This window comes from Geospiza fortis, unplaced genomic scaffold (genome assembly GCF_000277835.1).
Source record: "Geospiza fortis unplaced genomic scaffold, GeoFor_1.0 scaffold273, whole genome shotgun sequence".
NCBI lineage: Eukaryota > Metazoa > Chordata > Aves > Passeriformes > Thraupidae > Geospiza > Geospiza fortis.
Window position 1 is genome coordinate 264,147 of NW_005054543.1, and position 16,611 is coordinate 280,757.

A 16,611-nucleotide genomic window follows, 5' to 3' on the forward strand; every position below is an offset into this window, starting at 1 on the left:
CATATACCATACTATTAAAATCAATCTGTTCAGGTTAGTTTCCATTCTGAGGAGAGCTGAGAAACACAACCACCAGTTTCTGTCACGTGCCACGCCGCATCAATTAAAAATAAATTACATTTCATGCAAAGAACCTAACTTAAAAATCTCAGCAAACAACAACAGAACCTTTCCACTAATGATTTTCAGTCATCAGAAGTGGAGAGAGACTCAGACAGCAGACAGCATGGTCCCAGCATGCTTTTTGCCTTTTTTTTTGTTTGCACAGTAGCTGTCAGTTGCAGCCCTGCAGGTAGTAGAACCCAGTGGGAAGAGGGGCGGGACAGAGCAATGCTGCCTGAACTGACAGCAAATTTAAATTACTGAGCTTTCTTTTGCTTTTTTTCTTTCTTTGAGTGCCCTTTCCTTTTTTTTTTCTCTTTTCTCTTTTTTTTTTTTTTTGGTATTTTTCTACTCTGCGACAAACTGAAAAGATTCGAGCACACACTAATTTAACAGCCCTGCTTCGTCGTCTTCTTTTTTTTCCCCTTCTGCTTCCAGGATAATTAAAAGAGAAACCTGTAAAGGCAACGTTCCTTCAAGCAAGTTGGTGCTGTAACGTGCTGGAAGATGAATTTAATTTTTTTTTTTTTTTCCTTTCCTCATCTTTTCTTTTCCTTTTTTGGAGCTGAAAAGCTTTTGTATATCTAACGCAGTCATAAGTGTGGTTCCCCTGCTGTGGAGGGTTAGGAGGTAATGAAAAGGTACAACGGCTTGATATGTGACCTTCTCCTATTACTTAAAATGGGGAATAACAGCTTTCATGCCTGTCCTCATGATGCTTTTCTCTCTATGAATTGACTATTTGCTCAACAGAAGAGATGCTGTGATTGTCGCACTATGACAATGAGGACTTGATTGTTTTTTGGTTACTGTTCCATGCTCCTATCAGAACAGATACTTGAGTTGGGGGGGTTGTGTTTGTGAATTTTTTTTCCCTCTGAACATTGCCTGAAGCACTGATACGACACGGGGGTGGAGATGGGGGTGGAGGAGATGGTCTTGGGTATCATCCTGCCTGTTCAGCTGTTTACTAGGTAGGGAAGTGCAACACTGAAACTTTTTTAAAAAATAAATAAATATTTTTTCCGCTTTCATCAAGTGGGGTCAGTGTATCCAGGATTTATTGTTGTCCAGTGCTGGGTAAAGTTCTTGCTGTCCCTTGCATTTTCCCTCTGGAGAAGGGGGGAAGGGGTGTTCCACTCCATACCTTGTCACACCATTGTAGTAGCTAATTGCAAGAAGCTGACAAACTTTGAGATGAAATACCGGGCGTTGCTTTTGTAAGGAATGAGTTTGATGCTGTGGATCAGCTCCTATGAATACCACCCTGCCAGATACAATCAGATCTGTATTGTACATGTTACATTCCTGACTTGCAAGTACACTGATTTCCAAGGTCTCCTTTCTAGTCATCTTCTGGTACTAACACATTTTCATTTTATTTTTTTAGCAAATGAGATGTGTTTTGCTTTGTGTTTAAGCTTACAAAACTTAAAAGGTGGTGTGTTTTTCTCAGGATTTCTGAATGTAGTTCTGCCAGGTATTGAATGCTACAACATCTACTGAAATCAACAGGAAGGCTGTGCTTGTCCTGTATTTAAGAGAAAATTGCTGAGTACTGGCAGGACTGGATCTTATGATTGCTGAACTATCTCTGTTTTCCCAACTGCAATTAATCTTTGGTGCACTTTAGGCTGGATCCTGTAGCTTTACTGTAATATTCAGAATAAGCACTATTCTTACACTTAGTTGCTGTTTTCTGATCGTGCTGATGAAAACTTTTTGAACATAGGATGGGAATTTTGGAGAAATTGAATAGAGTTAGGAAACCAGTGTGATTTAGTCATCTAACTCCTTGAAAGCTCTTTTCCTTAATTTTATTTAAAGAGGTATCCTGAAACTAATAATCTGCACATTGATTAGACTTTCCAGACTCAAAGGTCCGTTTTGCCAAATGCATAATGTGACATCATGAGAGAAGTTGTGCAAGAAGGGTGGAGAAGAGGAGCAGTGGGATTGAACACAGAGTCCTTTCCATGTCAGTGGAGAGGGGGAGAGGACGTGCCAGTGCCATATGGAAAATCACATCCTCTCACAGAAACTTTGTTAGGGCAGAGGGTTAAGGGTGCTGCACTTGCAGAAGTTCATCACTCCCTATCTCAGTCTCAGTTTCAAGCACTGCAGTACTTTTCTGAAGGTTTACTTTGCTTGTGCAGAAAATACTGTTGGCTTGTGAAATGAGGGCGTTGGAGCTCCCACATCTTGCTTTTGCCCTGAAAACTTGCCTTCCCCCACACCACCACCAAGGTCTGCGAGGCCCAGAAAATTAGGCTTTGTCCCTTGTAATCCTAAACTCCCATCCATTTATAACCAGAGAAGAAAAGGGTTGAATTCAGTGTTCTTGTTATGGAAATAAGTTTTTATTCACTCAGTATCAACTGACAGTTAGAAGCGTATCTGATGTAATATGAATAAACTGTAGGCTGTTGTCAGTAAATTATGCATTTATAGTCTCACATTCTCCTAGAAACAGTTCTTTTACAATGCTCAAGTGGCCTAATGGGGTGAAACAACTACCAATACTCTCATCTGAGACTCCTAATCAGCCAAAGTCATGAGAAGTCCATGGTGGTTGGTTCCCACTGACCATGGTGGGCATCTCAGCCATGGGTGAGGCTGCAGGGAGGAGAGCCTGAGGTTAGCCAGGTGTCTTTGGTCACACAGGTGATGTCAAAATTACTGTTATGAGGCAATATGAAAACACAGTACAGCTAAGTTTAGATGCTGAGTTTTGTGGCAAGAATGGATTGCTAAATTCCTAAAAATTCTTACTAGATTCTTAAACTGATATCTGTACATTTAACTAAAAAAAAAAACACCCTAACCCAATCTACCAGTCTACATCTTCTTTGAATGTAGTCTTTAAATATATATTTTTTTTAATTAATCTGTGCACTTTAAATTGCTGTTGGCTTCTAGCAATGCTGTCCTCTATTCAGTGCCTGGAAATTTCTAGTTGAATGCAACTGCTTTCATTGTAACAAAAAAAAGAAAAGCAAGCCAGAAAACTTGCTGTAATTTCCTGTCAGTAACAGAGAAATAAGAAAACACTAGGCTAATAAAAATGATAATCTGAGTTTACAACTGTTAACAAGATTTCTGAATAGAAATGGTGCTATTATGCACAAAGAATTTCTATTATCACTAGAGGAATGTAGTATAAAATTATGAGGTTTATTATTAGGGTCCTGTCAACCAATCAGAAATCAACCCATAACCTTACTTGTGAAATACCATAAGTTTTAGCATCTTCCCTCCCCTCCTACTAATAAAATATTAAAGACATTTTATAATTAGAAACTTTGATAACATAACTGTGAATTTCATTTACAGCAAAAAGCTAGCATAATTCTGTATTTCTTCTACATCTCTAACGTTCCATATAAAGTCACTGCAAGTCTGAGTTGCACACAGCAGGTGAAATTAAGGTAAATCACAGACTTGCCATGGGCAATAATGATGGGATTTCATCAGTTGGTTTCTCCTGGGAGAAGCCAAATTCACTGATTTTTCTCAGGACTCTGAAGAATTACTAAAGAATTTCATAGCACCTCCTTCCCTGAACGAGACTGCATTTCTGCATGGCATTTCTGGTCAGCTCAATTCAAGTGTGACAGAATCTTGTCAAAATTCTTAGATTTTAACCACTGCAGATTATTCCATTTAATTCTAGGAGTAAAAGACTCTTAGATTTCTCTTCTAACTGCAAATGATTTATGTCATTGTAAGGGGCTTGCTCTGTTTCCATTTGATTTAACGTATTAGCCATGGTCTTCTTTCAGCAAGAAACACTTGCAAGAACCCTGTACACAGGCTCAGAGTGACCCCAAGCCTCTGATCCTCCCCCACTACCTGATTAATAACATATTGGGCTACCACTTGCCTAAACACACTTCTCCCACAAGTCTGGCAGCCAGTCACATGCCCTTCCTCTCCTTGTGATGTGCACATGGCTCACTGCAGAGTCCTCGGGGCCCCTAACACTGTGCAGAGTATAGAGAACCCTAAAAATAGTCTAAAACCTCCTCATGACTCTCATCACAGAGCTCACAGTATTTATCAGATCACTAGATAAGAATTAAGAATATAAATAAGTATTTTAGTTATTAAGGTAAACATTAAAATAATAGCAAGAAGGAAACAAAGTGAAAAGATAACTAGAAGCCCAGACAGCTCATTTCTAGATCATAATTATCATCACTCAAAGCCTTCTTGGGGTTGCTTTGCATGTCCCATGGCCTGAAACTCAGTTCCTGCCCTGATGTGCTCGAAATTCTTGAAGCCAAACCTTTCCTGCTCACATTGTTAAAGACACATATTGTCATTTTCCTTGGGGACGGCAACAAAATGGGAGCAACCCAAAAACTCTGCACATATATTTTTGTTTTTTTATTTTCCTTCTCAGCCTGGAACCTCCAACTGCCTCTGTGTTACCCATAGAAGTGATTGTTCTCTGTCCATGACATTTTGGCACCAGAGATAGGATTCATCTCATCCAAATTTAGGTGCCAATAATGTAGACACCTATAAGTGAGTGAGCCACATCTGGCTCTCCTTAGAGAAAACAACCAGGTGCTTTTCTGACATCTGTTTTCTTCCAATCCCACGGAAAGATATCATATTCAAAATTCAAACCATTTAATTTGCCCTCCACCTCAAATTTTCTCAACTGTTGCCTTACTTTAGACATCTCCTGTAACTACTTCATGGAGAGAGAGGACTTAAAACTCCATCAATTACATACGTGGGAAAACTATTGACTTATCAAGCCTCATATGCCTGGCAGTGGGCTTCAAACAAGGCTGATCCTAGTGCAGTTAGGTCTGGATTGCATAGGCACATCCATACATCACTGACAAAATGTCACTCACATATATCATTAGTCCTCCAGGGCTGCTGGAGGGAAGCTGTCACAAGTGCTTCCCAGGCAATGTGTTTAACGTCTAATTAATCTTGTTCCTTGTGGTTAATTTTATTAGGCTGAACTGATCTAGTGAAAGGAGGTGCTGTGATTGGTTTATTTGTTCTACTTAGTAGGCCAGTGGCATTTAAAAGTCATGCTGCAATGCTATAAAAATCCCAAACTCAGGAAACTCCATGAGTGTAATGAAGTCTACCTATTTTAGGCACCAGTATTATAATGAGTTGATGTTCCTGATGTAAATTTTCTTATCCAGAGGACACCATGCTTTTGAAAGCTTTCAGACTGATACTTTGTCTTCCTACATTTTTGCAGCTAAAGCTGCGTTAAGAGTGCAAAAATTGTGTTCTGCAGAGCAACCCCCATTTCCCAAAGGTACCTGACACCTTCAGCCCACCTGGCCATCTGTGAAGGGGCTTTCTGTGTCCCCTTGGCCCTGTGTTGGCCCCATGCAATTGTTTTCATGTCCAAGTCCGTGGTATGTGACATGAAGGGCTGTGGGTGATGCTGATGGGTCACAGCCCACCTGAGCAGAGGGTTAAAAGGGTCTGAGGGAGGCAGCATCAGAGCAGCCTTGCTTGCAAGGTCTGGACGAAATGATACCCAAGGATCACCATAACCAGCATCAGTCAGGTTTATATTCAAGGAAAATCTGGTTAATTTAAAATGTTAATTTAAAATGTGTCAGCACATAAATGTATATTAATACGTATATCAGAGCATGGTGTTGGTAATGCCAGTGTTGTGGGTTCAACCCCTGCATGGGCCATAAACTCATGAGTTGAACTTGATGATATTTGTGGGTCCCTTCCAACTCAGAATATTCTGTGATTCTGTGATACAAACTCATGGTATGGCTGTTGGACACATAAAACCCCACTAGACAGGTGAGACATTCAGCAATAGGAACATATTCTACCATCAGACAAACGTGGTCTCCTTTTAGGATTCATTCCTCTCTTCACTTAGGTAATCTTCAGCATCTTAAAGATTAAGTGTAGGCTTAGTTTAAGTCAGAGACACTGGATTTTGCCATTCATTTGAGCATAACATATTTGATTGTCCACTCAGTTGTTGATCCACATCTCAGTATGGTGGTATTCATCAAGGTAGGTTGGGCTTGATGAACATGGAGGTATTTTCCACCCTTAATGATCCTATCATGATCACACGTGGTTGAGGTAGCTGTATTCTGAACCTGAGCTCTGAAATGTTTTGCAGAAAGAGTCTTTACTCAGACCATAGCAGTGGCCAGATTTTGAAGCCAGCAGAAAATGTGTTATGGTGCACTTGAACTGGTCACACAGTAACAGAGCTCTGAACACAGGATTGGGTCTCTGACACATTTGCTGTTCCCAATGATTAATGTATAAACTCTGTACCAGCTACTAACACAGTGAGCAGTCCAGAAGGCCTGTGGACTGCATTTTGGATAACAAGAGACAGAATTATCAATTAATAGTGGCTCTTAATCAATCTGATGCAGTTGATGTGTTCCATAGGCTCTCCATTAATGAGCAGCTCTACCAACACCTTCCTTTCCCTGCACTCTAAGTCCCTGAATTGTGAAGGACATGTGCATACTAAATGAAGCTCTTGCACTCAAGAGCAAAGGCTGCCTATCCAGTGTCACAAAGCAAGAGACCACATTCACAGGACATTAAAGGCTGGGTACTCTTGCTGAACAGGTTTACACATTTAAGCCTTGATCCTGCAAGGACTTATACACATGCTTAACCTTACACACTGCGAATGAAATCCTGGGCCTCTCAAAATCAATGACAAAAGTCCACTGACTTCAAAGAACCACTCTGTGAATAGCCTTTTTGGTTTCAGTGCAGCCACACAGCGTGCAGGAGCGTGTGAGCTGATCTCCCCAACCCTGCGTGCTTGTGTGAAGTCTTAAGAGATTGAGCGAGCTGCTAAGTGTATCTTTCAGAGCACTTCTGTCTCACAACAAACTATAGGCATTCAAAGATGTTTTCTTGTTTGATCTGTGCTCTTTACGAGTTTTGCCCAAACCCTGTGGTAAAACCTGCTGAAGGAGACTGTGAGCAATCCATAATGCAATTCCCTCCCTGGCTAGTATTGCATTCTGAGCAGTTTGTTTTCTTTACTTTCCAAGAGATCCAATCCCTGGAGTGAGGTGATTATGCTGGAATCACATCTTTCTTTTTTAAAGAAAAAAAAATCTATAGCTCACATGATTTTATAGGAAATCTGGGAAATATCTGCTGAAAATGACTTACAGGTCAAAAAAAAAAAGTGTATGAATTTGTACAGGATTCAACTGCTGGTTTTCATCTGCTTTCTGCTGGTTATTGAGATACCTTCCTGCAAAATTTAACATATGTCTAAGGATCTGTGGGAGATCAGAAACTCAGTCCTGGGTCTGGGTGTATAAAACTCCCCTCTGGCAGTGATATCCCTCAGACGCTCTCTGGAGTCCTGAGGAGTTGAGCAAAATGTTCAGGAGAATAAAAAGTGGTATCAGCCCCATTTTTCAGCACAGATCCCTTTCCAAAGAAGGCTAAATCAATGATCCAATGATGCTGTACAGATCCTCTGATTCTGGGAGTGGTAAATTATGCTCCCAACCCTCACAGTGGCTGAGGTATTGGAGCTGGGGTGTCCTGGGCTGCCCTGAGTAGCACCAAGGTGTCTCAGCTCCAATAACAGAGCTCATGCTGGAGAATGCAGATCCTGTGAGCGAAACAGCTGCACTGGTGTACAGGAGCACCAATGCACCCTGCACGTGCTCAGGACTAGGGAGGTTTTGGCTATCATCTCCCTAAGCCTGCAGAAACATTTGTGAGGACAATATGTGTGCTGTAACAAGGAGCAAGGGTTTGGAAAAGATATTTATAAAGTTTTGCATCCCAGTTATGCTTTAGGATAAGCCTGTGTTAGCATTTGTGTAAGCCAAATTACCTCTTCTCACCTAAATTGGTGGCAGTCATTTGAGAAGGAGAGTAGGCTGGGTGAGCTCAGTGAAGCTACTTTTTTCTCTTTCAGCCTTTTCCTCTGACACGTTTCATTGCTCTAGCAGAAAAAAAAATCCCCAGACTTCACTCTTTTTTTTTTTTGGCTTTTACTGTAAAGGTATTTTAATTTTATCTTCATCGTGCTCCTGTACTAATGGGCTTTACACATTCCCAGCAAAGTCCTGTGTGAAATTCTTAACCACAGAGATTACAGAAATTTACTGCTTCACTGGCGTGGTCAAGTTGCCACAAAATTGCATTTGTTAATGTAGCTGTGAAAACACATGGCACCTGCCATCTCTGAGCATAAGGATTTTAAATATGGCTTGGAAGAATTTAAGGATGCCTATAAAATGGGGCTTGGCCGTGTCAGTTTAGCTTTAGGAAGGAGGCTGTGCTATAAAATACTCACCCATAATTGGACACAAGTGACAGCTTTACTTAACTAGTGTTCACAAATGAACGAGCAATGAAAATGTTCTGCCTTTCTCACCCCAGAAGAATGACCACAGCAGATGTTAATACCAGTGAGAATGGCTTTATTGTAGCTACAGGTGAGACAAATGGAGGATTTATGAGTCTGGGGATTGAGGGAAGGGGAGGAAGGGTGAAAGTCCAATGTTGTTCCACAGAAATGCAATGTCCATTCCCAAACACATTGCATAGCACACACAGTGCACTAAAGCAGAGGCTATTCTGTGTCCATGAATTCATAAGCATGCCTGACTTTTTTGTTTGTTTTTAAATGCCCAATACCCAGACTCACAAACTGAACATGATTCTGCTGTTTATTTCCTTATGTTCTACCCTGTGCCCATTTAAGCTGATGGCAAATCTCTAACTTAATTGATAATACGATGTAATCAATGGCTCAAAGTCTGGGAACTCAGTGACCCGTGGAAGTGTAAACAAGAGACAACGTTGTTTCTCTGATGAAAGTCCTGAGACCAGGCTTGGCCCAGCATCTGCTGGATCCTTTCTGTTCATTTTAATGAGCTTACAAATGGTCCCTAACATAATGTGCATTCAATAGAAATCAGCATTGGTTTTTCAGGCACTGATCCAGTAAAGCCCTTAATTATGTGCTTAAGATTATGGTATGGGAATAGTCCCACAGAAGCCACTGCAACCACAGAAATGTTTTAAGCTCAGCAAGTAAGAGAATGTTTTGTTGTTGGAGTATCATCACATTTTTTTCCAGTTAGTAGCCTTTGCCAAGAAAACTAACAAACGCAGTTTCTAGAAATCCAGCAACATGAGATGCCATAGATGCAGTGATATTCAGATTTTTACCCTTTTTTTTTAGCTGCTTTATATTCCTTTATGCCCAGATATAGCAAAGCACTTAACTGCAGTTGTGACATGAATAGGACTACTTGCATCTTGAAACTCAAAGCTCCCTCCCCTTTTAGATCCAGGATATGCTCACACGTGGTGCTGCTGTCTGTTGTCAGTCCCAATTCTAGGTAGGATGATGTTTTTAAATTTATAAAAGGTAAAGCAGCAGTATAAATAGGAAAATATTCTCCCCTGTATTTAAAGTAAGTTCTGGTGGTTTACCCCAAACTCTTTAACCAGGTGCTTTTTTGGAAGAGCTGCTTAAATGGAGTTTGAGATTTTGTGCCGTATGGAGCACATCTTGTTTAACTGCTTCACTTCAGCTCATCCCACCTCACTAGAGGGGGCTGCATTTCTGCATCCTCTTGTTTTCATGAAGCCTCTTGATAGTCACCAGGATTTTTTCAGGTAATGGTGCTTACAGCAAACACAGCCTGTGGTGTTTCCAAAAGTTTCCTGCTGTCAGAAGCATGAGGGCCAAATTGAAAATATTGGTTTGGGAGAATGTAATCTTTTCAGCACAGGCTCTGGTCAGCTTGGCTGTGTGCAGTGCCAGTGCCCAATAGTAATGATGTCCAGGCACAGGGCCAAATGCTAAAACTGCCCCCAGAGTGAATACACTCACACTCTGTGTGAGAAGCAGTAAAGTATTCTTGTTTTCTGGCCAGCAACACCACTTCCCAGGAGGATAACTTTTGCCAGGAGTATGAATAAGCTGCAGTGAGGCTATGCCTTATGGCAACTGCTGCATCAGGGACTGCTAAGTAACTCATAAATAAGCAGTCCCTGCTGCCCCCCAATTCCAGTATCCAGCTTCAGAAAGTACTTATGTAGGTCCAAGTATAAAGGCTTGCACAGTGGCCTCAGTGGGCTCTGAGAAGTGCCAAAGCAGAGGTGGCTACTTTCCATCTCCTGCTCCTTCAACTTGCCATAATTTTTCTGGCAAGCACAAATATGCAGAGCCTAGAAGGATTTGGCTTCTATTCTTCAGCTCATATTCATCATGTGGGTTGCTCCAGTGAAGTTGTGAAGCCAGGAGCTCCTGTTATGGTAGGATAAAGACTCCACCACTGCTGAAATCTTTATTAGCAAATTAATTATGAATAAACATTGGAAAAATAGGCACACTTTAATAAACCCAGTAACTATCTTGTTTTGGGCACACAAGTGTATTTATAACCACAACAGAACTCTGTTAAAATGTAGGGGTTTTTACATTAGTGCTCATTTTCAGTTTTCTTGAGAACAACTTCAGTTCCACTCACATAAACATGCCAAAACTTCTGCTGATATAAATCAGGGTGATCCCTTGAAGCCTGGTGAGCATCTGCCCCAGAATGGCAAATAACAGCCTCTAGAGCCCCACTAATCATTGAGGATGATAGAAGTTGCTGATTCAACATGTGCAACTTTTTAACACCACATAGACAAAATCATTTCAGTCAGGAATTCCTACACTAGGGTTAACCATATTCCAGAAGGAGGTAGTAAAGGTTAACTGCATTCTAAGGTGCAGCAAAGCACCCTGTTTTGGTTTAAAAGGTTTAAAACCTGCTTACAAGGATGCAGCAGTTCGAAGTTTTGAGCAGACAGTAGCAACAGATATAATAAAAAATATGAGCATTTAGACATCTTTAATGTTCTATACTGTGCCCCTGTATGAGACATTCCCCACTTCCAACTGCTGACATACAATGATACAGCTGCTGCTTCTTTGCAGCAGAATTGAGAACTCTGACTTCAAATAAGCCAATAAAGTGATGCTCTGGAAGGCAATACTTGTACTCCTTTTCTTCAGCTACATTTTTCTTGCCTTTCAGGACATTTCCTAATTTTCTGCACAGATACCTTATTTTGGAAAAAGATAGAAGTATCATCAGCTGGTGTGTTTATCTAAGAAAAATCTGTATATTTTAGACAAGGATAATCAACTCCTTCTGTATACAAAGACAATCTGAGCACCATTAATCAGAAAAACATTGTCACAGTTTAAATTTCTTTATGTTCTTCTCTCCCATCAGTATAAGAATATACTTTTGTCATATAGCTACTTATCTTTGGTTGAATACAAGAGTGAGCACACAGAAGCAGTTCTTTGTTCTGGTATTTCCAGCCAGCTTCATACCTCAAATTATTAAAAACCTCTGGGAAGTCTTTCTCATGAAGTGTGATTCACAAATTGTATGAGTTAGTCTTCAAAGATTTTATTAAAATAAAAATGGAAGTCTATGACCCTTACTAGTGGTTTGTCTTATATAAATGTATTTCTCTGCTTGACTTTCACAAAATACATTAGGACAGAATAAATGACTTTGGAGCAGGACAGGAAACACTTCAAAAGGAACTAATTTTCACATGCTGCAAAAGTAGTTTGGGGACCATCTTGAAAGATCCTCCATGCCTCCACTTTTCTTTATGCAGCTTTATTCATTGTCTTAAAATTAATTTGCCAGAGCAAGAGAACTTGTTCTTAGGAAGGTGACAAAATTTATTTTGAAAGTCCTGGTGGTACTAGTATGGCACTAAGTGCTGGTGGTACTAGTGGTTCATGTTGCTGCTGTTGAATATGTTGTGGACAAGTCTCTGGGGTTCTGTGAGTCCTAGGAAGAAAATAAGGACCATTCTGTAACCCCACGTGCTGTTGAGCTGGGGCAGCTCGAGTCCATCCCCACACACTCCCCCAGCCCCAGGGAGAACTGACAGCATCCACCCTGTCTGTGGTACCTGCTGACCCCAGCCCAAAACCAGGCATGTTTTAGAGAATGACATTTGGCCCAACCAAAGCTCTGCAGGGAAGCAGGCTAGTGACTAAAGGTCTGTGCATGGTCAGGAAATGGTCCTTAGGCCATGTTCCTGGGCTGGATCTTCATATCAGTGTAGACATAACTATCAGAAACACAGCTCAAAGGGAAAGTCCTCCCCAGAATACTCACAGACCCTGATTTGAACTCAGCCAGGTGCAGTTTCAGACTTTACCCACCCTGTTAGAGGGGACCTGAAAGGAAGAGGTGGGAATAATTGCTGGCAGGTGTCTGTGCAGATTAAGTAGGATGCTTTCAGGTACAAACGTGTATCCTAACCTGTGTAATAAAAACTCAGTGTGTTGCTATATCTACAGAGCATCCTTCAGCCAGGAAGTTTGGGAAGATGGGAAAGTACTGTGAGCTTGGCTTGCTCTTACAGCCTGCTCTAGGCATCCACTAAGTTTTACTGATGGACTGAGGACTTGGACAAACACCCAATCCAACCTGGTGCAGAATCCTCCTGCTACTTGAGAGTGTAGGCTGAGGCAAGCATTGTGCCTTCCTTAGAGGAAAGAAGGCTGACTGCTGGTGCAGAGCTGTTGAGAATGGATAAGGGCTGCTGGAGTGGAGCTGGCTTTCAGAGCAAGCACGTCCATCCAAATAAACACTCCAGGTACTCATCAATATGCCCTTGTCCAGGAGCAAATTGGATTCTGAACAAGCATCCAAAGATATAAAAGTGTAAATATACTGATGCTGTCCTTTTGGAAAAGCTGCATATATTTACCAGAGCAAGAGGGGGTGAAGGACTGGGCATTGTGTTATTCTACTCACTTTAAATGTTAGTTTTGGTAATTTTTTCCAAATGACTCTTTATATTTCACTGCTCCCTGTATTTCCCAAAATTATTATTAACAAATAAACAGATCTTTCTTAGTTCTCTCTGAAACAATAATGGCAAAGGCTTTGTTTCATGTGCAAGAACTCCAAATTAGGTGAAATTTGCTTCTGGCAATGGAGTAGTGGCACCATGCAGACGCATCTACTAATAATGATACTTCTTTTTGTGTGTGTTGTGCAGCTAAGGCAGGATATGTTCCAAACCTCATTTTATTAAATGAACAATACAGACCACCAGTAATTGTTATGTCAGGGGAAAATAAAAGCATAAAATATGCATATGATAGGATGATGTGAACATGCACACAGAGGAGCACACCAATGTGCTTTCCTTCTGCAGGGTTTTGGCAGACTTTCCAAACTGCCCAGTTTAGAATTAGCAGGGTCAGAGGAGATGTCCCAAAATTTAGAATTATTTGAATTTATCAATACGAGACTCCTCTGGGGAGAGGTGAGTTCTCTTTTCACAGAATAGATAAGTCTTAGAATATTTCCCCAGACAGATTCTCTTCTGCACATCTCCTTGCCAACTGGAACCTTTTGATCTCAACATCCTCAGTGCCAAATTCTTTAATGGTGTAAATGAGTGAAACTCCACCTAAGGCAGTGGAGCAGATCCCATTTGCACCTGCAAAGAACTTGGCTTTGATTCTGTAGCCAAGGAGAGATTAAAACCATTGGTTCTAGTAGATTTGTTAGCCTGTAAAAATGCTCCTCATCTCCGGTTGCAGATAGCTCTGTAATCCAGTCCAAATGTGAGAAGGAAAAGCAGCAGAAAATGCTTTGAGGGCGTGAATCCTGGAAAGGGAGAGTGATACATTGGAGGCTTTAACAGGATTTTGTGATCTCTGCCTTATGACCAAGGATGCATTACCATCATTTTGATGCTGGTCTCCTCACTTGCCCCCTGTGCAGCTTTTTTCCAGATCTCCTAATGTGAGCCACTTATTCCAGATTGCTCTTTGAAGAAGGCATCCATTGATACATCAGAGATTAAATGAGTCACTCATGATGGATTGTGGTTCATGGATTTATATACCACAGAAAATTATGCATTTTACACTACCTTGTAAAATAACCATTTATCTAAGTAAACATATTGACTTCTTTTGGTTTCATATGAAAACTATCCTGGGCTGTGAATCTTAATTTAGCAAGCTCTTGACAGGCAGGAGAAAAGACAGCTAACAATGATAGAGAAGAATCAGTTACTTAAATGTCAATAGAGGGAGGTTAAAAAATGAGCTCAAGGTAACAGATCAATTTGTTCTCCAGTGTCCAGCCAGAGGTACAGACTTGGCAACTCCTACCACAAGAAAAGGAAAAGGAAAGGGAAAGGGAAAGGGAAAGGGAAAAGGAAAAGGAAAAGGAAAAGGAAAAGGAAAAGGAAAAGGAAAAGGAAAAGGAAAAGGAAAAAAAGAAAAGAAAAGAAAAGAAAAGAAAAGAAAAGAAAAGAAAAGAAAAGAAAAGAAAAGAAAAGAAAAGAAAAGAAAAGAAAAGAAAAGAAAAGAAAAGAAAAGAAAAGAAAAGAAAAGAAAAGAAAAGAAAAGAAAAGAAAAGAAAAGAAAAGAAAAGAAAAGAAAAGAAAAGAAAAGAAAAGAAAAGAAAAGAAAAGAAAAGAAAAGAAAAGAAAAGAAAAGAAAAGAAAAGAAAAGAAAAGAAAAGAAAAGAAAAGAAAAGAAAAGAAAAGAAAAGAAAAGAAAAGAAAAGAAAAGAAAAGAAAAGAAAAGAAAAGAAAAGAAAAGAAAAGAAAAGAAAAGAAAAGAAAAGAAAAGAAAAGAAAAGAAAAGAAAAGAAAAGAAAAGAAAAGAAAAGAAAAGAAAAGAAAAGAAAAGAAAAGAAAAGAAAAGAAAAGAAAAGAAAAGAAAAGAAAAGAAAAGAAAAGAAAAGAAAAGAAAAGAAAAGAAAAGAAAAGAAAAGAAAAGAAAAGAAAAGAAAAGAAAAGAAAAGAAAAGAAAAGAAAAGAAAAGAAAAGAAAAGAAAAGAAAAGAAAAGAAAAGAAAAGAAAAGAAAAGAAAAGAAAAGAAAAGAAAAGAAAAGAAAAGAAAAGAAAAGAAAAGAAAAGAAAAGAAAAGAAAAGAAAAGAAAAGAAAAGAAAAGAAAAGAAAAGAAAAGAAAAGAAAAGAAAAGAAAAGAAAAGAAAAGAAAAGAAAAGAAAAGAAAAGAAAAGAAAAGAAAAGAAAAGAAAAGAAAAGAAAAGAAAAGAAAAGAAAAGAAAAGAAAAGAAAAGAAAAGAAAAGAAAAGAAAAGAAAAGAAAAGAAAAGAAAAGAAAAGAAAAGAAAAGAAAAGAAAAGAAAAGAAAAGAAAAGAAAAGAAAAGAAGAAAAGCTTTAGAGTTTTTGGCAGTTGGTGCAGTTGTATCAGTTGTATGCTGCTATGATGTCAATTCCAACATGAAAACAGCACATGCTGGACAAAGAAATGAGGCCAAATGGTTAGAACAAAGGGAAAAGTTTGAGAATGATTTTCCAAGCACCACAGTTTGCACATCTGTAATAAGGAAATTATTCTCCTGATCCAGATTCTCCCCAGGGCCTTTCCATGTGGGTCACAGTAACATTTGAACATCTGACACTGGTAAAATTGGATCAGCAAAAATGTGCACTGATTCTTCTTCTGAGTTGAAAGCATCAGAAGGCAAAAGAACTGTGACAGAATGCAGTTTAAGAATGAAGGTAAAATGGCCTCATCCCAGGTCCTTTGGGAAGCTCTGTATTTGTCTGTCTAGTGGAACAGCAATACAGGTCAGCCCTTGCTCAGCTTTCAAAAAAGCAGGTTAAATTTTCAAACAACAGGTTAAATTTTCTAGTGTCTGACCATTTCTGCTTGTTAGCTCAGATTGCATTTAATTGGTGCACCTGTTTGATTTTTGGCCTCTCTAGATCCTTTTCCTGATAAGTATTTACACTCCTCTCACTCACAAAAGGGTCCAAGGTGCTGAGTGCATCGTTGACTTCAGCCAGCTTTGGATCAGACCTGTAATCACTGCAAGCTTCTGACTTGCTGGCTCAAAGTATTTCAGATTAATCATCTCAGAGACAAAGCAGGATATCACAGCCAAGTATTACCTTATATATTTCTGCTTTCCCAAAGGTTTACTCTCCAAAAAATCCATTGTCCTATATGCAATATAAAATAATTCACCATGGAGCAAAACACTGTATCATGATACAGATCTGGGCAGTGATTGAAATAATAACAGACTGTTTAATTGCTAAATTACAGTAGTGATATTATGAAATAACATATTATATCCGCATTTATAATAAATTAATCCATCATGATTAAAGGTCTCTCAATGAATACCAAATGAATTAATACATGATTGGCCTTTATAAGTATTAGCCTTTAAAATTATGCAGTTTTCTGCAAGCAGCTAGCAGCCCATAGAATAAAGTGGCAATGAGAAAATCTGTCACAGGAAAACTTTTCTACATTTCACATAGAACACGTTTTCTTTCAGAACATTTTTGCATGGTGCTCGTTACCAATTATGACAGATAGCTTTTTAACAGGAGAAAATATGCCCATAATCACACAATGTTTGGGGGAGAGGGGAAAATTACCACAATATGACTAATTTTATGAAAGACATCTGTCATTTTCTACTGTTGTAATACAA

The 16,611-nt window shown here is 39.4% G+C and overlaps 1 protein-coding gene across 1 annotated transcript in view; it reads left to right on the top strand.

Moving 5' to 3' along the window:
• The first annotated feature begins 334 nt into the window (after positions 1–334).
• The window catches only part of CELF2 (CUGBP Elav-like family member 2), a 545,200-nt gene continuing 528,923 nt past the window's right edge, over positions 335–16,611 (top strand). Inside the window, exon 1 of the mRNA XM_031063925.1 lies at positions 335–605. The gene's annotated coding sequence lies outside the window, so the exon portion shown is untranslated. The remainder of the gene's footprint in view (positions 606–16,611) is intronic.